Source organism: Haemaphysalis longicornis, unplaced genomic scaffold (assembly GCF_048455015.1).
Source record: "Haemaphysalis longicornis isolate Haplotype H1 unplaced genomic scaffold, Haemaphysalis longicornis Haplotype H1 scaffold_9, whole genome shotgun sequence".
Taxonomy (NCBI): domain Eukaryota; kingdom Metazoa; phylum Arthropoda; class Arachnida; order Ixodida; family Ixodidae; genus Haemaphysalis; species Haemaphysalis longicornis.
The window spans coordinates 5,621,411-5,647,065 of record NW_027526460.1 but is presented as its reverse complement, the minus strand read 5'-3'; the positions used below and the strand labels follow the sequence as shown (position 1 = coordinate 5,647,065).

The 25,655-nt window shown below is 46.0% G+C and overlaps 1 protein-coding gene and 1 pseudogene across 1 annotated transcript in view; one reads left to right on the top strand and one right to left on the bottom strand.

The window, feature by feature from the left end:
- LOC144152001 (somatostatin receptor type 5-like) overlaps nucleotides 1-20,056 on the bottom strand; it is a 35,596-nt gene extending 15,540 nt beyond the window's left edge. The window contains exon 1 of the mRNA XM_077683186.1: nucleotides 19,766-20,056. The gene's annotated coding sequence lies outside the window, so the exon portion shown is untranslated. The remainder of the gene's footprint in view (nucleotides 1-19,765) is intronic.
- Nucleotides 1-25,655, top strand: part of LOC144152488 (uncharacterized) — a 41,973-nt pseudogene that overhangs the window by 5,262 nt on the left and 11,056 nt on the right.

The window sequence follows — 25,655 nt, the reverse complement described above, 5'->3', positions numbered from 1 at the left end:
GCCACATTTACCTTCGGCGCGGGCGGTGTGGAGAGGCTGTCAAGGCCCGACGTTAAGGCAAACATCGCCGGGGCCAGTTGCCGACCCGCGGCACATGCTAGGGCCCTGCAGAGTGGATTTTCTGCGCCGCTGTTCCACCAGTCACTCGATCGTTTAGGCGTGTTGACACAAGATCGATGCCTCCTTTCGGGCCGGACACGCCGGGAACACAATGTGGAACTGCTGATAAGAACGACCTGTTGGCAGCGCTATATGTACGCTCTTAATATGGTGGAACGCCGAGCTACATTCGTGGGTCGCACCTATATATACTCCTAGCTTGCAGAGAGAGAGAGAGAACGAAATTGCCGGCAAGCGAAAGGCCGCATGCGGCTTTTGTACGCCCATTATTTGCTCAGTTTGATCAAGATGGACCTAAAGTGGCGTCGTATGCTTCCTTTTCCCGATAATTGTCGCTTTCTCCGCAGACAAAGCTTGTTTCGTTGTATGATATGGGCGAGAACTAGGCTGAGGAAAGGCGACATCCAGAAGACGATGCAACGAACAGGAAACAAAATTCCTCTACCGAAAACGTTTAGTACATTTGAAATGTGTTGAACGGTACATCTTCCCGTGTTCTTGTACGGATATTGCCAGCACCGATTCCGCTTTTCCAAGTCCACAAAGGAACACTGGAGTGGATCTGCACAAGTCTCACTTGTGGCTGATCTGGGCTGAGAAACCAACGTAATTCGTTATGTAGAAACTTAACGGCGCCCATGAGATCATCACCACCGGTGCCCGTCATCAAGTCGGCGGCACCCGCTCGAGCTGTTTCGTCCCTATCACATCGCCATCTTGTACACGGAACCATGGCCGCATCACCCGGACGTCGCGGTCCGTGCTGTCTCCCCTTATTTTACTCTTTGTCTCACTATTTAGCCGATGTCTAGAGCCTCAGTTTATCTTGAATGGAGTGGCTCGCGTGCGGGGCCCTGACCATGCGGAGTACCCGTCGCGTTCCCGGCCCCCCATTTTCGGCACCCGGACGGCGCTTCAACTAAAGTTTTACTCTCTCTCTCTCTCTCTCTCTCTCTCTCTCTCTCTCTCAAGAACACCATGCAGCCTTTGCGACTATCGCACCAACTTCCGCAATTAAGTCTCACTTGCATTTTATTGTCATGCTATTTAAACCTTCATAATTTTGATTTTCGCACTTTTCATGGTTAACCTTGACTTTGTGTTTGTTCGCGCACACTCGGTACAAGTTAAACGGGCTAGAAGTGCGCCAAATTTAACCATGCTGCGTACTTGCCAGTGTGTCATCACAACTGACGTCGGCAAATGGGCGGGGCGGATGGCGCAAAACAAACGGGAATTTCGAACGAGCTTTTTCGTTAAAATGCACGTAAATAGACGTTGAAACTCATAAAGAGGCTTGTGCATTCTCTAATATTTTCTGAGGTAATTAGAATTTATTTCGGTGTCCTTTTAAGCCCGCGCACGCTTCTCATCTTCGTGGCACGCACGAATTTGCATGGTTCCAGAGAATTTCCATGGTTCTATCCGCCGCGTACTAAAATGCACACGTGCTATGTTTACGGAGAGAATTGGCTGCTGTGACTGTGACCAGAGAGCGAAAAGAGTGTCGCAAAAGTATTCTGACGTCAGCTAGTCGACTTACTTGGTACATAAACTTGTACCAACTTCAGACCAAGAGGAGACATGTGTACGGATCAGTCAGGATTTTATCCCTCCCCCCCCCCCCCCCCCTCCCCCCCGGTCTGAAATACTGACCCGCGATGCTGCATTTCTCTCTCTTAGGACGCCTGCTAAGACGAGACAGTTCATTTTTTTTTCTTTTAAGCTTGATCCAAGATAGCTGGGACACCGCGTATATGTATGCATTCAAAGACGACTGCTTCAACCAGCCTATATTTATTCGGCAATGCTGCAAGCAGGGACCACTCGTTTTAATATCTTGGCTCTACAGTGACGCCGGGACTGTCGAGTTCCGCGTGATAAAATGAAGGGAGGAGAGGCTTACGTTCAAATTTTCGCATGCAGGGGCAAAGGGCAAGCAGCTGAAGAAGAAATGGGAAAGGAGTGCCACAACCTGTGCCGGTCCAGACAGCGCCTTAGCCGTTGACGCATTGCAGTGAACTGGCCCAATTTTTCGTCGTCTCTTTCCCTTTCGCCTCCCTTCTTGTTCCATTCAAAAAGAAAATGCCATATTGGTCCCTCTTGAGCCTGTGGCTGCGCTTGTCAGCAATCGCGCCTTTCATTATGCGTGCATAGACTACAACAACCGTGGTCCGCCCGGAAGAGTGGCGAGGTGCCAGAGTTTATTGAGTCAGGAAGGACCAGCTTGACAAACTGTTTTCTGCGCTCGATTCGTAGCGCGTTTCCCATCGTGTAGTACAACCGGTCCGTGAAATATCCATCAGCACTGGCGGCGCAAACGTGTCGATCCTGAACGAGAGCACGTTGGGCGCTCGCGTGCAGACGTTGACGTGACGTACTAAACAGTCCTCTCCATGTTGTCTCGTCTGCTTTTCAACAGTCATTGACCCTGTTCTACGTGGGTAGCTGGATGAATGATATGGCCAGATACGTAACCTAAGAACAAAAATTGTAGTCTGAAGGTCGATAAAGCGCAAGAAAAGTGTTCAGAGATCTTATTCTTGGCTCTGAACGCATTTTCGGCCGCTTCATACGTCGAGCTGTCTCCGTAGATCGCACAGATTAGCTGCCCCGAGTGCGAGGATCTTTTTAAAACCACCGTCCTGTGGAACTGCCAGTACGTCGGACACTTGACGCACGACAGGCAGACACACAACGCTTCGGAGAGACATGGAATGGCACCCGGCTCGCATCAACAATTTTTGAAGCCTACCTACAGGGTTGACAGTCAGCGCTCTAGTGTGTCGGCGTTCCGGTCTACCCTTGATCTCGATCGCCCTGTTCACGCTGAGGTTTTTATATCTGAGGAAAGGGGCAACTGGTGGCATATTAGTCAACTTGAACACCTGGCAGGTGTCGCGGTGGGAAAAGCGTATGCGGGATGTAAAGCACAGTTAACGCATGGGGAAGAAAGGTGTGGTGTTCCGGATTTAGGCGGAGGAGAGGTGAATGAGCGGAAGAATATATCAACGTTCAAGAGGTACAAAAATTAAATTATGGTTTACTGTGAAGAGCTCTCACCGCCATGGTCCCCGTAAACCAATTCTTGATTAAAATTAAGTTGATCCTCCTCCGCAATGTGAAAAGTTTGGATCATCCGCAGGGGATCAGGTCAAGGTGCAATAGAGGGACCACCGGCGGGCTTGATGTTCGCATGTGCTGAGAAGCTTGTCTTAGAGCCATCTTGAGAATGAACAGTAGAATTAGATATGTTACAAAAGACACCCGTTAGCTGATCAGCGCGAAGTGCGGATGCATGCGGCGTACGCTCCGAAAACAAGCCTTGATTACTGCTGTTGTATCTTTGGCTAGCGCCAGGGTCACCTTCCGCTCTTTAAAGAGCATGCGAATGAGCTAAATTCTACCCTAGCGGAGATGTAACAATTTTGGACGCAAAATATTTAAAAACTAGTTTTTTTTTTAAATTACGCATTTTGCGCAAGGTGGGGCCACAGGGAAGGCAAAACATGCATAACAGAAGAATTAAGCTTGCGCTAATCTCAACCATTATATGCCTACTGGAATGGTAATATTTCATTTTTTTTATATATTTATTGCACGCCTCAGGGCCATAGGGACTACAGAGGGGGAGTGGGCTACCAAACAAAATAATTATAACACAGCGCAGTGGGTATCATAAAAAAAACACACACACATCAGAATGCTTCTGAATGCAAACACCAAAATGCAGGTTGTCATTAATATCAACAATATATATGTCACGGGGAAGGGGGTTCCATTTGCGAGATGTACGGGGAAGAAATGAATGAAAGTAGGTTATTCTGTCGCATAATTCAAGACCAATATTGTGTGAAATATAAATGCGATGGGAAGTGTATTTAGGTGGTGGAATTAATTGAGAGTTTCAGCTGTGGTGATACAACTTATGAAATACGGTTACACGAAAAAGCTTTCGACGAGAAGTCAGCGTAAGTGTTGAACAAGTGTATTTCTGATTGCTGTTATGCTTGTACCTCGGTTACAATTACAGAGAATGAAACGAATTAAAGTTCAAGCACAGTTAGTACGTTCAAGCGAAGTTCAAACGTAGTTCAAGCGAAGTTAGTATGTCGTACGTGGTATCCCATAACGAGGCGGCGTACTCTGAGCGCACCAGTGTTACTTGTAAAAACACAGTTTAAGTTCAGACGGTCCGTTAAAAATGTTTCGCGTTAGATAGCCCCGCATACGCTAAGCATTCCTAATAACACATTTGTTGTGGGGGGCCCAGATGTGATGTGAACGACAAGGTAAAAGATGAGGTAAGAGATAAAAAGTAAACGGTAAAATCTAAAATAACAGTAAAAAAAAAGAAAACATTGTAAAGGAGAAAAAAAAAACCACTCAGCGACGATCGGCTTGTTGGGCGCTGATGGGCAACGTTATTTCGCAAGTTGGTGCAAGCCTAATGGGCGCTCCTGGACAGGATCTCGTGGACAGTAACGACGTTGGCGCATCCCCTCGCGTCGGAGTATGTCGCATTGCCTCACGGGGAACGAGATTGGATGTGCCACGGGGACCATCCAATTACACTCGCGACGTGCTAATGTTGCCAGCTTTCTTGTGGCATATACGATAAATTACTTGTCCTCCACATTTTTTCCCCCTGCTGTCCGCTCGGCACAACACGCACACAAAGGGAGACAAAGGAACTCCTCGTCCCTGCATTGTGGGGTGCAGGCCCGCCATTAAACATTCATCGCTGGGTAGAGCGTGACGCAGTGCGTCATAGTTACCATTTTTCTGACATCATGGCTTTCAGAATATCTCAAAGTTTGGTTGACACTGGAGCGGCTCATCTGCCCGGTTTTTTTTCACCGCGGGAATATTGACCTTTTTTTTTCTGCCTTCCTCTGATCGTTCGTTCCCAGCCACCTGTCTGGGTCTGCTTCGTGCAATATTTATTTTCCCGCAGACGAGGATTGGGACCTTTGTGTAAGCGACGGTTCTTGGTTTTTCTCTTCAACTCTTCCGCCATTCCAGGCAGCCGTATCAGGCTTTGCTCCATTCACATAGTATTTTACCCGCAGGCAAAAATTGGGTCTTTTATCCCGTTTGACCTTTTCCGTCACTGTGTTCCTAATGATGCCGTTCCCCGCAGCTTTTGTTTCAAGATTAACCACGAATTATGGCGAGGTTCGGAATGCTGGGCTGAACTGTTACCACCACTGCGATGGTACAGACTCATTTAAAAACAACGTAGGTGGTCACAGTTGGGTATACGCGGTTTCGTTATCTTTTGGGTCAGCACTAACCACCTGTCCGAGGTAGTTGTACTCTTTTACTTCTTCTAGCGTTTCGTTTCCAAAGCTGAAGAAGTCGTTCTTGGCATACTTATTCCTCGTTATTTTAGATTTGTTCATACTTATTTTTAGCCCCACGGCCGTGATTTTTTATTGTAGTTCCTCAAGCATTGTTTGCATGTGTTTGCAGTTTCACTCAGCAAAACTATGTCGTCTGCAAACCTCAAATGGCTCAAGTATTCCCCGTTTATCCTTAATCTTATGTTTTCTCAGTCAAGCTTTCTATTGGATTGGATTGGGAAAACTTCTTTGGGGCCTGCGAATGGAGTCTTATTGCTAGGTCTTCATGACTTGGCCGGAGTCGTCACCGCAGATGTAGCCAACCCGGCTAGGGGTCCTCCGCTCCCCGTCACCGGGTCGCCGGGGTCCTCCTGCCTGGACAGCGCCACGATGACTCGCTGGACAGCCTGGAGTTGAAGATTTTGGTCTGCAGTCCGCACTGCCTCCTCGAAGGCAGGTGGCATCGTTCTTGTGGTTGATTCTTCCGGGTACGCGAGGCAATCCCAGACGATGTGCTCGAGTCTTGCTGGAGCTTTGCGACACACCCGACAGGTGGCATTAGGGTATGTCTCCGGGTACATCTTGTGCTTTAGGTAGGGGCTTGGGACCGTCTTTGTTTGGAGTTGCCTATAGATGACCGCCTGCTCCCTGTTCAATCCTTTGCAGGGCGGTGGGAGCATACCCCCTCAAGACATGCTGTGAACAGTTTTGGAGAGATGGTATCTCCCTGTCTTACTCCCGTTCGGAGCGGAAATTTATCGCTTTGCTTATGGAGGGTGATCCTGCCCGTGCATTCATATAAGAAAACTTCGAACACGGCAGAAACCACGATTGTTCCCAACGTTTCAGCAAAGAGACTTGCCTTCGTGAGGGCAATCTCAATTCAATCTTAAAAGGGATGACGTGCTCAACAAACAGCTACAAAATAAAAGCGCCAGGGCGCCTGCACTAATAACTAAATTTTCAAACGCCCTCCCAAACGTAAAAAATATCCTGCGGAAATACTACCCCCTTACAGACAGTAACGACCGACTTAAATAAATGGTAGCATCTCCACTCGGTGGATGATGGCGAGAGTGCGCAGTACGGGGACTCGAAATGACATCGAAGTTGCTCCCCGAGTGACATCCGATTCGCGCCCCGACCGTGATTCGATTTGAGCCGTGAGTTGCACCTTGAGTTTTCCCTAAATGAAACTGCAGCTCACTGCTCAAATCGAATTTCGCTTGATTTTCGCGTGATGGCGGTGTTGTTGCGACGTTGTCATCCCACCGCTGACATCCCGTTGCTGCATACGTGAAGGCGTACCCGAGCCGAGCTGCGTCGCCTCCGACATGTGTGTGGTAGCGTGGTGAAGCGAGCAGCCAGCCAATGTTGCAGCCTTGAATACGACCACAAGCCGAAGGAAAACTTAACTTGTTTACTTCATGGCGAGAGATGGCCGAAGCCAGACAAGTACAATGCCCCGATGGGTGGGGTTACAGTACAGGACTCGAGCAGAGTGACAGCATTGATTCACTGCTCAAACAGGAATGAACTACAGCGCTTGGGGGGTCTTATTTATACCCAAAGCGCTAACGGTCAAACAATCGTTCCTTCTAGATTGTGCACACGACACGAACAGCACAGACACACACAACACTCTTTTCAGAGTTCGTTGACGGTCGGTAGTAGCGGCGCACGCTGAGTCCGAGAGAGGGAAGAGAGAAGATCCCTCCAGTGGCTTCCGCGTCCTTCGGACAAGTTGAAGCATGTTGCGTCGGCCGCCACCGAAGTTTGATCACGCCGATAGCGAGGCGCCAGCGATCCAGACGTGTAGCAGCTTGTTTGAATCCGTCGGCTGCAAGCGTGAGTCACCGACAGGGAGGCCTGCTCGAAAGGCGCACGTAGTGAAGCTTCGCCACACAGCCGGGGAGTGTTGCACAAAATTCAGCGGTGGGCTGATTCGTAACAGTGTGCGCACGGATCGGCGCGGACGGACATTGGAGGTCCTAAGGAACTCCGCACCGTTACAGGCGAGCGAGTAAGCCGTTTGACTCTCGGGTACTAACTCACGGTCGTAGCCCAATGGGTAAGACTACTGCCACTAACTCTGTCTGGCCTACCAGACACAGGCTCTAATCCTACCGGTGCCTGTGCGATTTTTTGCGATTGTAAGTGCTATGCGAACGGACGCAGACGGACATTGTGCGGTACTAAGGTGCTCCGCATGTAAAAGACGTTCCCGGAGGCACCAAGGGTTACCTACTGGAGAAATAGGAATCTAATTGATATTTTGGTGCATGCTAAAACAGGGCCTTCAAAGCAACCAGTCATAGCCAGCTGCTCCCGTCCCAGATGCAAGACTTGCAGGCACCTGCAGACAGACTGCATTGTAAAAAGCACAGGCAGTTCATGTTCACAAGATTAATTCAAGTTTTACGTGCACTTCATCCAACATTGTGTATATGTTAGAATGCTCAATGTGCCACAAACAGTATATAGGTGAAATGAGTCAACCTATGAGCCTACGTCTTTACGCTCACCGGGCAGATACTCTTAGCAAATCTTCCATAGCTGTAGCGCAGCATTTCAACCAGCCAGGCCACAATTTTGATAACCGTAAGTTGTATAAACTTGAGTCAAACTTTAAGTCTCCTAGGGACAAAATACCGAGAATCCTATTTAATTCACAAATTCAACTCCATGGAACCTATTGGAATTAATGAGTCCACGGGCAACTTGGAATCCCTGCGATATTCACAGGGAATACAGCATTAGGCACTGTCTTGCTGGAACCTTACGCAAGGAATATGACCCCACCCTCTGCTCCTTATGTGGTCACCTAATTCCTTTTGTTTTCATTCCTTCGCTTCCAGTTTAGTACGCGCAGGAATCCCTCCAACCTTTTCTCTGGAATTCAATTTTTTAAATTTTTTCTGTCTTCTTTGCTCTACTTTATGTTGTGCCCAGTACGTCCCTCTAAATTTATCTTTTTGTTTTTGAGTTTCAGGAAAGGCCTGTTCCAGGAATGTTGCTGTTGGCGACACCTGCCATTTCAGTTGTGCGGGTATTGCTTTTTCTTTTGTGTGTGTGTGTGGTTTTTCCTCCCTTTTTTTTCTTATTTCCTGGACCTAGTTATTCTCCCCCTTCTCTACCTTTTCTTTTGACCTGAGGCTTGCAGATAGCTTCTGATAAGGACTCCTCTCACCACCTGTTCTGTCTCCGCAGTTTCTGAGAACCTTTCTCTAGGCCGCTTGGCGGGGCAACAAACACCCTCTCATCCTTTCTCTCCTAGAATTTCCCGGAATATCAACCCCCAGCTGACTTCCCTCTTACCGACTTCGTGGCTCAAACTATACAACCTTCTTTCCCCTTCAATATCTTCCCCTACATACTTCCAAACCAATCCGCTTTCTCAGTTCCACTTCCTTCTTTATTCTCACCTGGGAACCTACCCCTATATAAACCGTGCCAGCCAGGCGAGGGGTTGCCCTGACGAAGGCAAGTCTCTTTGCTGAAACGTTGGCGACAATCGTGGTTTCTACCTTGTTCGAAGTTTTCTTCTCTTGTGTTTTCTACCATCTTCCAAGTTTTATTGCTATATATCAGGGTGTCGAACCGAACCAAAACTGGAACTGAACCGGTATTTTTGGAGCTGAACCTGAACTCGAACCGTTATTTTTTGAGTACGCTGAACCCGAACCGGAACTGAACCGAAAAAAGAAATAACGGTTACCGGTTCATGGCGAAACGGTTCGACCCTCCGTTGTTGATATTGCACAGTCAATGCAATTCAGGCCTTTTTTTCTTTCACGTACCATCAACTTCGTACCCGCTCGCGCACTTTCCCCTCCAGACAATTGAACACTATCACGTCCTATGTAACAACAGGGGAAATGAATGAGCACCAATGTAGCAATAGTCTGTTGCTGCTGGAAGCGCGAGCGTAGTGCGAGCTGACCAAACGAAGTGTCATTCTCGGCAGCTTGCAGGCGATATAACACGACTTTTCCCTTCCTATAGATGCGGCTTTATTGGAGCAATCAGGCTGCAGGAGTGCTCCACTGCGCAACAGTGAATGCCCACACCCGATGTCTGCAAACTTTTTGCATTTCGTAATTTGTTTAAAAGGTCCGACACCTGCAAATTGTTAATACTTGACAAGTGTGACCGCAGGGCTGCTCAGTGGCTAAGCCGTTTGCTGCTGATGCATTTTTGTCTCTTTCAGATCTGCTTTTTTTTCGAAGGTGAACTTGTACTGACTGCCCAACTCGCTACATTACTTCTACTGCTACTCGTTCCAGAGGGGAGTACTGCTGTGGACGAATTTAAGAGCGTCTACACAAAAAAGTCCCATCTCATGCTCTGCGCGTCAAATTTCTTTTTCATTTTGTAACAGCATAATCTGTCATAAGATTCCACAATATAGCACACGGAACGATGGCGGGGGGTCAGGCGGTACGATGACAAACTGATTGTAATGCACACATCCGGTATAGCTTTCGCAAAAGGAATTGCAGTGGTAAGAGCAATAATGCAGTGACTGAGCATTAACTAAAGCTTACTTTTAACAAAAGTGGGGCTAACACATTCGATAAGGTGACAGCTAACAAATTATTCAGGGTGACAAAATAATCTGATCCCTTTGTAGTATTTATGTGCCTGTTGTGGGATTTTTCTGTTTGGTTACAAATATAAAAAAATGTGCGCCATTGGTATTAAGCGCTGGTATTTGAACGCGGCAGTACGCAGGCCTAGATTTAAGGCTTCAAGCTTAGCGTGATAGGCGATTCCAAAGCGACGATTGCGACCTCAACAAAAAAGGAAAGGGCAGAAAATATATCCCATCGTCATATCTCTTGCCGGTGGCTGTATGAATAGTCGATAGGACAACATAAAGTCTAGGCGAAAAAGTAGGTGGTAAATCGTCGGCACTTCATCTGTTTTTGTAATATCTCGTCATTGTTTAAAGTTTGCTTTGCAATTGCGGCCCTGCCCCTGGGGAAAAGCAGCATTTTGAATTTTTGTTTGAATTTTCATTTGACTGTCGTGTTAAACTACTAAATGTTTTTTTTCTAAGTTCATTGATAATTCAACTCGTCGAACCGGTTCGGTACGTGATTTTGTCGAACCGGAATTAAACCGGAACGAAATAATTTCGCCTGAACCAGAACCGTAACCGAACCGGTATTTTTTTCGGTTCGACACGCTGATACATACATATATATATATATATATATATATATATATATATATATATATATATATATATATATATATATATATATATATATATATATAAGAGAAGAAAAACTTCGAACAAGGTAAAAGCACAATTGTGGCATACGTTTCAGCAAAGAGAACTTGCTTTCCTGCAAGTTCTCTGAGGAAAGCAAGTTCTCTTTGCTGAAACGTAGGCCACAATCGTGCTTTTACCTTGTTCGAAGTTTTTCTTCTCTTGTGTTCTCTACCATCTTCAAAGTTCTACTACTCCCTATATATATATATATATATATATATATATATAGGGTTTAGAAATGAGGGGCTCGTTAGGAAATACAGAAAGAAATGCCGGCAGTCTACAACGCCAAAGAAGGCATAGGGGAGTGGTTGGACTATTTGTTACCGTTAGTGACGTTACATTATTATTATTATTATTTTATTAATTACGTGATCAAGAAAGAAAGAAACACACGCGCTCAGAGTGGGGACCGAACCCACGCCTTTCGATTAGATCTCGAATGCCTTACCAACTCGGCATTCGAGTTGGTAAGGCATTCAAGATCTAATCAAAATCGAATGTAATATATATATATATATATATATATATATATATATATATATATATATATATATATATATATATATATATATATATATATATATATTACTCTGAAGAAAGGGCGTCCTCTCCCTGAAACGTCAGTAAACTTATTTTTATTTTCTAAGTCTTTCTCGTTTGTCTCTGTCTCTACTAACCGTATATATAAATACATATATATATATATATATATATATATATATATATATATATATATATATATATATATATATATATATATATATATATATATATATATATATATATATATATATATATATATATATATATATATATATATATATATATATATATAACACAGAAATAGGGGTTGGCAGTCTAGAAAACCTTGGAAAGAAAGGGGAGGTTGTGGTAGGTCATTGAAACAGATAAAGAATTTGGAAAGAAAGAAATAAAGCGGAGAAAAAATGCCCGCTAGGTGGGATCCGAACCCACGACCTCCAGAATACCGGTCTGGTGCGATAACCACTACGCTACCGGCGGGGCGATTCCCCCCCCCCCCCGCTTTCTGGGGTATTTATGTCAATGTAATTTTAGATGCAGAGCATCTGATTCACTCGCCTTGTCCCTCCGGCGTCGGCGTCGTCGTCGTCGTCGGCGTTGTCCGCCCCTCCCCCATTCTCCTCGCCGCGCCAGCTGCGCTCTCCGCCGCTCACCCCCTCTCCTCTCCGATAGTGAACACTCCCTAGCGAGGGGCATTGGATTGGATTGGATTTGGATTGGATTGGATTAAAGTGGATTGTGTTGGATTGTGTTGCGTCATAGCCTCGGCACGTTGCGTCATAGCCGCGGCAGACGCGCTGAGGCCGGCGCATGTGCAGTACTCTCTCTTCCGCGGTTTCCTCTCCTTCGGGCGCGCTGCGCATATAACCGGTGTGCCGTTCTCCGGCGAAGCAACATCCACGCTTGGCTCAAACACCTAGAGTCCACGCCGCTTACAAGTATGCCAACGTCGTCATCGACTGGGACCGGCTTACGCAGTCCCCTCAACGTTATGCGCGCTATAAAATGCGGTCCCTTCGCCGCTCCGCCTATGCGTCGCATCTACACAGGGGTTCCCGCGAGGGGAGGTGGGAGTTTTTTTCCTGTGCTTGGGGGTGGTAGCCAGCGCCACTCTGACTTCTCGGGGTGAAGGGGACCGTCTTTTTAATCCCCGCGCCGTGACTCGAGTGTCTACGACATGTCGAGAGTGGTCAACCAGCGTTGAACCCTCTTAAGCTCCCTATGGCACCAAGACTGCCAGAACAGAGGCCCTCGCTATGCATGTAGCGAATCAGAATAGGAAATGAGGGGCTCGTAGAAATAACACAGAAATAAGGGTTGGCAGTCAAGAAAACCTCGGAAAGAAAGGGGGGGTTGTGGTAGGTCATTGAAACAGATAAAGAATTGGGAAAGAAAGAAAGAAAGAAAGCGAAGAAAAAATGCCCGCCAGGTGGGATCCGAACCCACGACCTCCAGAATACCGGTCTGGTGCGATAACCACTACGCTACCGGGGGGCGATTTTCCCCCCCGCTTTCTGGGGTATTTATGTAATAAGAGTTAAGAGTTTGGAGTCAAGAAAACCTCGGAAAGCAAAGGGAAGGATGTGGTAGGTCATTGAAACAGATAAAGAATTTGGAAAGAAAGAAAGAAAGTGGAGAAAAAATGCAGTCTTGGTGCCATAGGGAGCTTAAGAGGGTTCAACGCTGGTCGACCACTCTCGACATGTCGTAGACACTCGAGTCACGGCCCGGGGGCTAAAAAGAAGGTCCCCTTCCCCTCGAGTAGTCCGAGTGGCGCTGGCTACCCCCCCAAGCACAGGAAACAACAATACCTAAAGATAAATACCCCAGAAACTGGAGGGGAAAATCGCCCCGCCGGTAGCGTAGTGGTTATCGCACCAGGCCGGTATTCTGGAGGTCGTGGGTTCGGATCCCACCTGGCGGGCATTTTTTCTCCGCTTTCTTTCTTTCTTTCCAAATTCTTCATCTGTTTCAATGACCTACCACAACCTCCCCTTTCTTTCCGAGGTTTTCTTGACTGCCAACCCTTATTTCTGTGTTATTTCTACGGGCCCCTCATTTCCTATATACACTATAAAACACTGCTAAAAACGCCAAACAGCACTGGCAATAAGGACTGCAACTTTGATATATATATATATATATATATATATATATATATATATATATATATATATATATATATATATATATATATATATATATACATATTTATTTCTTCAAAATACCTTACAGGCCCCTGTTCAGGGCATTGAGTAAGGGGGGTAACAAAGGAAAAAGTTACAGATCAATCATCACAACATCACGAGTTAAAAAAACATCATAACAACTTATGACAAGGTTCGCAATACACGTGCAAGTTCGAAAACGATAACAAGAAAAGGAAAAGTCAATATCATATGGCACACACGTAAACTGCGCACAAACATTGCAAGTATACTGGACGCTAACAGGCTAGTAGGTAAACAGGAGAACAACCAAAGATACCCAAATATGCGCAGACGAATTGCACCAATCAGTTTCTGCAGTCTTGAGTATGCACAACGGAAAGATAACAGGAAAAAACGCAGAACAATACTTGTGCACGTAAAGAGACATTGTCGGCATGAAATGTTCGTACTCAGGCACAAAGTGCGACACTGGCAAAAAAAAGAAAGAAAAATAGAAAGTCCAAGCTAAGACAGATTGTTTTGGTCTTCCAGCAGAGAAAAAAAAATGGAAGATTAAAAAAGGGATACAGGACATGGCAGAAAAAAAAAAGCGAAAACAGTGGCAAGACCTTATTGTAAAACGTGAGTGAGCAGTAATTGACGGAAAGTATTGTTGTCTGATACTGATGCGATGCTGTCTGGAAGATCATTCCACAAACGTATGGCGCGAGGGAGAGCAGATGAGTTGAACGAATCAGTTGAGCCATATAACCGCGTGAAACTGAGGTGATTATGCAACCTACGTGAAGTAACGGAAGGAACATCAAGGTGAAGTGGGGTTTGTCTATTGCTGTATACGTATTTGTGAAAGAGGCAGAGAAGGGAAATGTCGCGGCGAGTGCTGAGCGGTTGAAGTGAAAGGTTGTGCTTAATTTGAGCTTAATATATATATATATATATATATATATATATATATATATATATATATATATATATATATATATATATATATATATATATATATATATATATATATATATATATATATATACATATATATATATATATATAATAAGTTCCGGGATTTGGTTTCAAAAATACACGAGAAGGTAGACACACGTATGAAAACGATGATCGAACTAACGTTTCGACCGGGGTCCGGTCGAAACGTTAGTTCGATCATCGTTTTCATACGTGTGTCTATCCTCTCGTATTTATATATATATATATATATATATATATATATATATATATATATATATATATATATATATATATATATTGTCACGGGACGTGGCGGAAAATCCCCGTGGCACCATGGCCCACCACCAAGGATGATGACGACGAAGAGCTGTGTGCGCGGCGCAGCCAAGCCGTGCTTGGTTATGGCTGCCTGTAAATAGTCTTGTAAATACATCGCTTCATCGCCTCATGGTTCGTGTCATCTGCCGCCACGTTACATTTGGTGGAGGTGCGGGTTCGTCATCCCCATCCTGGTCCTAGCATCGCACCGCATCGGCATGGACGTTGCCTCCATTGATAACGAAGCCGCGCCGGGCAGCCCCAGCCCAGCCGATCGAGACCACCGAACGACGATGTCCCCCGCCTCGTATCCCCAGCCCGAATGACCCAAGTGACGACCAGCCGAGATCAGAAGTGCCCAGACAAGCCGATGATGGATTCCCCCGCCCTTCCGTCCGACGTGGCCTCAGGACCTTTGGCGCTTCGTCGCGGCTGAAGCCGTTGCTGTTGCTGGGCCAGGCGTCATCAACACCATCATCGTCATCCGTGGCGGCAAGCAATTCGTCTGCATTTCTCATCGCACACTCATCCGCATTCATTCGCCAAGCTGTGTCGGCGTCGACCGGGACGGTCGTCCTCGATGTAGCGATGTAAATACATCGCTTCATCGCCTCATGGTTCGTGTCATCTGCCGCCACGTTACATATATATATATATATATATATATATATATATATATATATATATATATATATATATATATATATATATATATATATATATATATATATATATATATATATATATATATATATATATATATATATGTATATATATATATATATATATATATATATATATATATATATATATATATATATATATATATATATATATGTATATATATATATATATATATATATATATATATATATATATATATATATATATATATATATATATATATCCAAAACGGCTCCGCTGAGTACGGAATCAAATGCTTTCCTGTAATACACAAATGTCATATAAAGGGGTTTAGTGTACTCTGCCGATTGTTCTATCACTTGATAGATGACATGGATGTGATCCATGGTTGAGTGCCTTTTCCAAACCCCAGCCTGCTCTCTGGGTTGTTGGGAAGGCAGGCTGTCACCTATGCGGCTATCTATAACTTTCGCGAAAAGCTTGTAAACAACTGAGAGTAGGCTGGTGGGTCTGAAATTCTTGGGGTCCTTGTGATATCTCTTATTATGAATCAGCATAATGTTGGCGTTTTTGTAGGCTACAGGCACATTTTGACTCTTAAGCATTCCGAAAACAGTGCAGCAAGCTTTTCCAATACAATATCTCCTCCATTCTTTAAAAGCTCTACGGTTATGCCGTCGTCACATACAGCTTTTCCTATTTTCATGCTTTGCGAGACTTTCGAATATCATATTTAGTTAGTAGTGGGGCATCGAAATTTGAGCTTGTACTCTCAGTAGTTTCCCCTGGTCTAACATCGCTGGCATACAGCCTGGTGTAGAATAGTTCTGCTGCCTTAATTATCTCGTCCAAGTTGTGCGTAATGCTTGCCTGCTCATCTCTGAGTGGGTACAGTCTGTCTTTGCCGAGCGCTAGTTTCCTGTTAGTTGCTTTCAAGCTTCCCACAGTTTGCAGCGTTACCTCGATCACTGCCATAATATACGCACGAATGTCGTTTGTTTTAGTTCTGTTAATCAGTTACGACAGCCCGGTTTCGTGCTCTTACGTTTGGCAATTTGTTACTTCGTTTTCTTAGTTGTCCAGTTTGTTCCCTACATGTTGCCTCTCCCACAGTTGCTGCTGATTCACGGACTGCCGATGTTAGGTTGTCATTTAGCCTGCATACACTGACCTCGTTCTGCTCGTTCGAAGCGAGGCTTTGTTTTGAAGAGTTATTTTAAACTCCTTCGATCTGGCTCTGACTGACTCTATGCGGGGTTTCTCACTTTTTCGTTCCAAGCATCTACACGCAAAGTATCACGCAAGGTACCTTGGGCTCCAAGCATCCTACACAAGGTATCTTCGGTTAACAAAACACAGTGTTTCCACTTTCCCGCCACGGTGGTTCTGTGGGTAAGGCGTTGTGCTGCCGAGCACGAAGACGTGGGTTCGGTTCCCGGTCTCTTCTCATCTACTTGAGTTTGCGCCCTGATTCAGAGGGAGAGAAATCTTCAATGTACACTGAAGAGGTTGGCCCCACGGCGGGGCTTGCTACTTCAGATGGGGGTGAACATAGTGAGGCGAAAAAAGAAAAAAAAACAAAAGGGGAAGAAGTACACCACAACAACGAATAATGGGGAGAAGAAAATAAGATCAGTTCGGAACGTAGAAAAATTTACAGCACTAGGAAAAAAATCTGAGGATCCCAAGGTTAAAGAACCTCGATTAATCCCGAGTCAGACATGAAAGTTAACAGAGCCTTTGTCCCTCGCGCCGTGTCAGCGTGATTGTGCCACGGACCAAGAAAGGGATGCAGCTCTAAAGAGTTTCTTTCCGCACAAGAGTTCTTTTCGCTGTTTCGCGATGAGTTGTATGCTGCAGACAGTAACACAAGACGTGCCGTATGTCTTCCCTCACAGAGCACACAGAGTACAATGGCGAGTCCGCCCAGCCTATTTTAAGAAGAAAGCTACCAGTGAAGGCAACATTCAGGCGTAGTCGGTGAAGAACACCCTCTGTTTGCTTTTGGAGGCCTCGCGGAAACTGGAAATTGCACTGAGGGTCAATCGCGTACAGAGGCAAGGGTATCCTAAGAGGGTCCTGCCAAGCTGGCAACTGCAGTTTCCGTCCCAGTGCGTTCACGGCCGTACTTCCGTTTTGTCTGGAATACGGGATTCCAATAGACACAAGCAGACTGTGTGCATCTTTCGCTGCTGCGTCAGAGACGACGTTCCCCTGGATGCCGGAATGACCTGGCAGCCATTGAAGTGAGATGCAGTGCCCGTCTCGTAGTCCAAGTGTGTGCAATGCGTGTAGATCACGCACACGTTGGCTGCAGCGGTGGGATGGCTTCATCAGTGCTTGCAGGGCAGTCCGCGAGTCCGTGAAGATCACCCATTGCCGAGCGGGACTATTGGTGATGTGAACGAGTGCTGCCCTGATAGCAGTCAACTCAGTGAAGGTGGACGACGTCTGATTCAGGATGCTCGTTTGCTATCCCTGCTGCGGGCTGCCGGTGATGACACATGAAGCGGAAACTTGGCGCCTCACTAAACAACTGGAAGAAAACTTAGGTCGGCTCAACGATCCACGGAACGAAGGATGATATAGTAACGTTCAAAGGAAATATAAGCAATCTTATAGTAAACTATGAGGGACCTGGGGCCCTTAAAAAATGACTCTATAAGACCCGTTGTATCCTTATAGAACGCTATACCGAGCACTTTAAATGGGTCATTACTTCTTTAGACTAATGCAATGCTGGGAAGACCATTTTTCAGCTTAAATGTAAGCAGTCTGATAAAATAGTATGAAGGCCCAAGAGCTTAATATTGCATCCCTTCATTAGAGCTTATGTATTTCTACAAAGTATTAGACACTGAGTCCCTCTAAGATCGGCCCCTCTAAAGTCCTGCCCTCGCCTTCAACTTGATCACGCACTGCACGAAAGTGCCGTCTTTCTTCTGTTACCCCTTTCGGCTACCTGGCTCTGGCTCCGCACGATGCCTCGGTCTGCGGAAGTATTCGCCAACAAAGCTAAGGCCAACGCAGCCCTTCCACCCAACATCACTGGAAAATGAATTCACCCAACGTCCTCACTGTCCACACTGCCGGACCACCGTATTCGCCACCCTTGACCACCTGATCTGGCGCTGCTCCGCGTATTCTCTGCACCGGCCTATCCTCACCAATGCTATGCCATTTGAAGACCGTAATTTTCTCGGAGCCCTTGGGCTGTTTGGCGTAGAGAGAGGTCTGGCAAGATTAGTGTAGTCTGTAGTCTACTCCGGTCAGGAAAATCCCCTAATCGTAGATTTTAACCTTAGCCTGGCCTCCGCGGTCTGAAGGGAAGTCGTGCGCGGTCTTCATGGACGCATCATCTCTTTAACTGGGCTGCTCCTCCCTTCCCTTCCTTCCCCCACCCCTGTTTTGGCCGAATGGCCTTCCCTCGATTAATAAAGGACTACTACAACAACAACTACAACAATAGCTATGATGTTAACTTAAATCGCGATCCTAAACAAGGCCCGCACTCAAAAAGCTTTTAGCGCGTCTCACATGTCGTAATAACTGTTCGTGAGAGAACGGCGCCCATGAGCCCAGGAAAAGAAAGATGATGGTCAACGCGACGTCCAATCACAGACCGCTCTTGCGCATGTTATGTAAGAACAACTCTGAATGTAGACTTGAAAGGTTTGATCTTGTTATGCTTTCCTTGCTGGCCGTTCTTTCTTTCGTGCTGGCGCAAAGGGCTGCCAGCAGCTTCTCCCTTGTGGCCCAGGGTTCCCTGAGAAATGAAATGCCTTTAGAATTAGCTCGGCTTCAGTATGCTCCTATATATATTCATGTTTACCTCATCTCTTCTTATTTTTCTTACCAAAGAACCGCTCTTTTTTTTCTGTGTATTTATTTCTGAATCGTTCAACTCGTTTTCTTAACCGATGTTGCTGCTAGCACCCGCCGGAAAGTAAAGTTGAACTTGCGACGAAAGCACAGCATAACAGCATAAGGAGGATTAGTGCCAGTTTTAGGTACGGTGCTTTGAATGTTCTGTACTCCGATTGATGCTTGTCAGTCTCTAGTTTTTTATGTTACTGTACTTCTCATTCCTTCATACCTCAATTGAGATAAAATCATAAATCCTTCCTCCCCCAGGGCACTCTCAGAGACGTTGTCACTTGTTGTATTCGTTTGTTTTTTCAATCAAACAAAAAAAAAGATCCTTTTTAAAGTACAGCCTTGTGACGTGACGTGTACGCATACAGATCGCGTCGTAATAGTTCGCCACAATTTGGAGGTAAACCCGGTATATTTTTTTAGCATGAATGCTCGCATAAAAAAGCATTCATTTCTACCTGCATTCTAGCCGTATAATGCGTACAGTAGTAACAGCTTACCTGGCCCTTGGTACAGCTTCGTGGGTGCTGCGCTTTTAAACCAGCGACTAACAAAGCACGTCAAAAGAAAAAAAAATAGTTTGCTGTTCAAAGAAATTAGACTCGATCGGCGTAGCCAGACACCGGCCGAGTTACCCGTTGACGAGGGGTCACTGAAGCAACGACACTTTAGGAAACCGCGTCCAGTGGTGGAGAGCTCGTTGCCCGCCCGGCGCGGCGTCGTCGTCGTTTCGCTGTCGACGAGGCGAGTGGTGGCCGGCGTGTCGGGCCCGAAAGCGGCGCACCGGCCGACGTCCGGCCGCCAGCGCGACTGACGTTTTCTTCCGAAGAGGCACTGGGCGCCGCCCCGCGTTTCGCCCTCCTCTCTCACCACTTCTCCACGCGGGCTGAGTATCCGTTCTGTACACTGACCAGTACGAGCGATGCATGCGCTAGCTAGAGGGGCTTGCGGAGCAACACACTTTGTCCATCCTTGTGATCAAAAGCAATACGATAAAATCACCCCCTCCAAGAAAAAGCAAATCCCGTGTACTCGTAGCATAGGTGGTGTTCGTGCAAAGTTTGTGCCGATATGGAGTTAAAGAGTTCAGGTGGAGAGACTTGGTCCCGTTAGTATGCACGGACAGATTTAACAAGAGCCACGCACGGAACATTGTGTGATAAGAGATAGCCCCCATCTCGAGAGCTTACGTACTTATAAGGCTAGAGCGGAGTGTTCAGAAGGTGCTTGCACGCCAGCTTAACTGGAAAATAATTTGCATCTGCTTTTGACACCATAGTCGCTACTTAAGCAAGCATGTCGTGCGCTTCCTCGAGGATCCAGGCCTCCGTGGCAAATTTGAAATGTTCCTGAGTGCAAGTGAAAGCGCAATGTGTATGGCCGTGCGTGTGTAAGGTGGTGTAGGACTTCCCATGCACGTGTGAGTGCATGCGTGAGGCTTCACGGCGTCCAATTAAGACACTGTGGGGTTGTGCGAATAGTGATTTTTTGGTTATCAAAGTGAATACAAAACGAATAATGACTTTGTCCGAATAGTTACGAATCGACGCGAATATTTAGCGATTTATTCTCAAGCATTACTGAGTGACTACCCTCTAGAAAAATAAAAAGCTCGTTTAAAAAGTTTTTTTTTTTTTTGGTGGCATACAACGAACCATTGGGAAACATTTATTTAACGCACGAGAGATCGGGGCTGAAGTGGCAGGGAGGGCAAGGGCGCTAGTGCCTTGTGTGCTTCTGCTGTCCCGTTCTCCCGAGCGCTCACTAATTGTAGGAGTACGCAGACGAGGAGGAAGAGAGGAGAAGAGGAGAAAAACTTTATTTATCAGTGAAGTCGAGCAAGTTTGTGGGCGGGATTCCTAGTGCAGGACTTTGTTAGGGCGGTCCGCCGTCCTGGCCCTTTCAGCAAGCCAAGCTGCTTACTCAGGTCCGTGCTGGCACGCTCACATTCCCGCTGCTGATCCAGAGTTGGGTTTAGGTATTAGATCAGTGTGTGGGCTTGACTGGCATGCCCATAACACATGGTAGAGTGTAGCTGGGCTGCAGCAGTGCCTGCACAGGGGACTGTGGGGTGGCTGACGCGTAGCCGCGTGGGGTCGGAGGAAGACTTCTTTTGTTAGCGAATTGCCCTCGGTGCCCTGCAGCGAGGACAAGGCGGGACTTTAAATGGAGCGATTTCGTTTTAACCAGGGTTTGCTGCATTTTAAACGGGGCCAATTTCATCTTCTATGTCATGTGGTGACCTCAGTCACAACTGTTTCAGTAGGAGGGTATGCATCTGTCAAGCTGCGATTAACAAGATTTTTTCCACAAAAAAGATGTACGTGGCAGTTTTATGAGCGTTCATGTGAGTATTAGGAAGGAAACTCGGCATATAGGGCAACGCAAGGCCAGAAGAATTATCCTGATTTTTAACCCTCGCCAGCAGGGCCACATAGCAACGGCGCTATCGTTCCCGTTTTGCAACCCTCGGCTGACGTGTGCATTTTCCAGTAATAACAACGCGTGCATCTGATTTTTAGAAGAGCTCTTGCGGCGCGAGTGTTCCCGCACTGACAAATGTTAAATACGAATTATGTGAAAAAGATTTCATGCGTTAAATAAATGTATAAAAAGAGTTGAAACATAAAAAAAGAGTCGGCACCTACATTACCGCTAATACGTGGAAAGCAACATCTACCGTCGGGAAAAAAGCTTCGCCGGTTCCGCTGTGTCAACGCTTTGTGTCAAGAAAGATTTATCTTGTTCTCCAGGAACCCGAAGCCAGTCAAATTGTCCGTTTTTCCAATACCTTATAAGAAAAAAAAAGAGCATTAGAGGTTTAAATCAAGTCAGCTTTGCACAATCAACGCCGATAGGCTTTCTTATCTAGAGACCGTTGGCCTAGGCATCTTGAGCGTGACCCCGTTATGAAGATGCGAAAAGAGAAGCACGAGGATGGGGTTCGCCCAGTGCCAAGAAGATTAGAGGTGCTGTACGAGCCCCCTTTCTTGTCCTTTACATGCACGTCACTGGCGCATTGCGGAAAAGCATGTCGCCGCTAGCGCAGGAAGCCGGTGCATGTCTGCCGCGGTCGATCGCAGGCTCTCAAAGCGCGATAGACCTGGTGCCCAACTTTCAAACATGTTGTAAAGGATACATTTTACAGCAAAGTTTTACTTCTTTCGTCCAGCGATTTCGTGGAGGATGCGACACACCCCTCGAAGCGCATCGCGTGATTTGCCGGGCCCGCTGCTGGCGCCTGCGGTCGCCACCGCCGCTGCGGCCGAGGCAGACAACCACCCCCGCAGCCTCCCATGCACGCGGCGCTGGGTCGTTTCGGGCAACGTGATTCGTGTCGCGCGCAGCGAAGAGCAACGGTGCGTTCGCCATGAATGAACGCCACGTTCACGCCGGCGAACGCCGTGTTGCACGGAACCGAACGGCTTTTGAGACGTGGTCGGCAATACAACTAAACCAAAGGTTTAGCCAAGCTTTTGCTTTGCATATCCAAGGTTAGCTGAGCTAAGCCGCAGCAGCCATTTTTTGTGTTTTTAGTGGCGCATTTTTCTGTTTCCGACGAAGCGTATCATCATGCATCCCAGTTCATTGAAACAACTTTAGCTTTGGCCTGACTGAAACAAGTGTTCCTTTGCGTTTTCGAACTTCGAAATACGTACTTGGAAAATAGTCAAAGTTCTCAACTAGTGCTATTCCATTTGTAATTGAATCGAGTATCGCTACATTTAATTTGATATTCGACCCGCCGCGGTGGCTCAGTGGCTAAGGCGTTGCGCTGCTGAGCACGAGGTCGCGGGTTCGATTCCCGGCTGCGGCGGCCGCTTTTCTGATGGAGGCGAAAAGCAAAAACGCTCGTGCGTACGAGATTTCGGCGCACGTTAAAGATCCCCAGGTGGTCAAAATTAATCCGGAGCCCTCCACTACGGTGCGCCTCATCGCCTGCGTTGCGTCAGCGCGTTAAACCCTGCAATCAATTAATTTGATACTCTAAATGTTCATTCATTGATTCATTCATTCAGTCATTCATTCATTCATTCCGTAATATTGCCGACCTTTGAAACAAGGTCCTTGGCCGGAGTGATCGATACAATATACAGATGACACAGCATAAATGAACACGTAAATGAAAGCAGTTCACTGGGGTACTGCCAGCGAACCATATGCAGCACCTCATACAAAATAAAGCCGCGGAGGAGCACAATTTCACAACACGACTGCACAACACAAGAGGCAAACAAGAATAAATGCGTCGTTGCCTCCAACAACGAGATAACGCACTGACCACATCAAACGCTTTTCAAACAGCATTTTAGCAACCGGCGCAGGACGAGCAGTATATAGGCGTTGCGACGCCACGCGCATACCACATGATATAGTGCGGGAAAAGGACGAACAATGGGGCTGTAAATCAGGAGTTATTTTTAACGCTGATAGAAAAGATTTAAGGGACGCGCATTCCACAATGTCTGCTCTTAGTCTATTTCACTCACGAATGGTCCTCGGAATAAAACAATTTTTAAAGGCATATCCGTTCTGCAAGAGAAGTCTTTTAGGTTTTTTTAGTGTTGTGATAGTGTAGAATGGGCAACCACTTGTTGCGTGCACGTATGGTTATCTATGCCCGATTTGCCATGGAAAATTAGGCACAGAAGTTTTTGCCTTGCATAATACCATCTGGACTATAAGGTATCTAAGTGCGCGTTTTCTAAAAGAGCACTGGGTGATATGCGCCAACTACACCTGTCGTTTCCAAATCGGATGGCTTTTCGTTGTATGCTTTCTAATTTTGCGATATTGACCTGCGTGTAAGGATTCCAGACTACTGATGCATGTTCTAATATTGGTCGGACGTAGGTTTTGTGGGCTAATAGTTTTATTTCTTTAGTAGATGTATCCAATGTCTTTTCTCAGATTCCCGAAGGTGCGCATGGCTTTGTTTCGTATGTACGTGCCATGATCGTTACATCGCAAATCTGAGGAAATTATTACCCATAAGTATTTGTAGTTATTTACGGATGGTAAAGCGTGACCGTCGATACCATATGGAAATGTTAAAGGTTCCCGTTCCGCATTGTGCTCATGGATACTATTTTGTTCGCATTAGCCTTCATCTTCCAGGTTTCGCAGCATGACTGAAGCTTGGCGAGCGCCAAATTTAGAAGAGCCTGGTCAGCAGAATTTTGTACTTCCTGATAAAGCACGCTGTCATAGGCAAACGATTTCATTTCATCCGGTATGTCATTGGTAATATCACTGGCATAAATTAAGAAGAAAAAAATGACCAAGAACGGACCCTTGCAGTATACCGGAACGAACTACACGTGCACTAAACACTCGCCATCAATAACGACGCTTTGGCACCGAGAAGGAAAATAGTCCTCAATCCAACCAAGCCCAACGTCGCGTTAACAGTGATTTCGGGTGCCACACATATTCAAAAGCTTCCTTAAAATCAACAAAAATAACGTCAATTCGGCCTCGCCTATCTAAAACAGCGTCAAAATCATTGATGGTTTCGACTAGGTGCGTCGTGTTAGATAACGGTTCCCAGACAGTTTATCGAACGCCGTTTTATCGAATGCCGTTTTATCGATCCACCTATGCCCATTTTATCGAAAGTGTGGTTTAGCGACTTTCATTGTAATTTCCGGGGTTTATTTTGTTTAACTGGCCATCGCGCTAACCTAATCTGCAGATAGCTTAATTTTACATTGTCTTTGCCGTGCATTACATACAAAAACCTGCCTATATATGTTGACGCGTCTTTCCCCTGTTTTCGATCACCTTTGTTTTATTAGATTTTTTTTATTTTTTTACGTCTCCACTGATTGCACTCAAGCATATAAGTGCCGCTCGTTTATATAACAGAATTTTTCACTATAGTAGGAACCCTAACCCCGTGCGCAATATTCTTTAGATGTGTGTCGGTGTATTTGGGTTGGTGTTGCCAAATACATTTCTTGCGCCATGGTTCATCATTACGTGATTCAAAGTCTTATCCTCCTCCAATTTTCCTAGTCACGCGTTTTTGCATGCGACTCCTACTCGGACCATGGGGTCACATTGTTTGCATCTGGAGAAATATCGTGCCAGGAACTTCGGAGAGATTAGTGCTTTATGAATGGAGCAGGGTGGGGGGTCCGACAGTGAAAGTGAGGCCCGTGACAGAGGTGGGGGAGTTTGGGAGAACCCGTCACGGCCGACTCCTCATTGGTGAACTCGTCAAGTGAGACCAGTCATAGTTCATCTCGCACTAGGGAAACTCGTAACCTAGGACAACTGGACCATTGCCCACCTCGCCATAATTTAAGTTTTTCTTTAATCGTGCTCAAATAAAAAATACAGGATTTCGTAACACTCTTACGGCCGTCCTTCGATTCGCCGACCTTA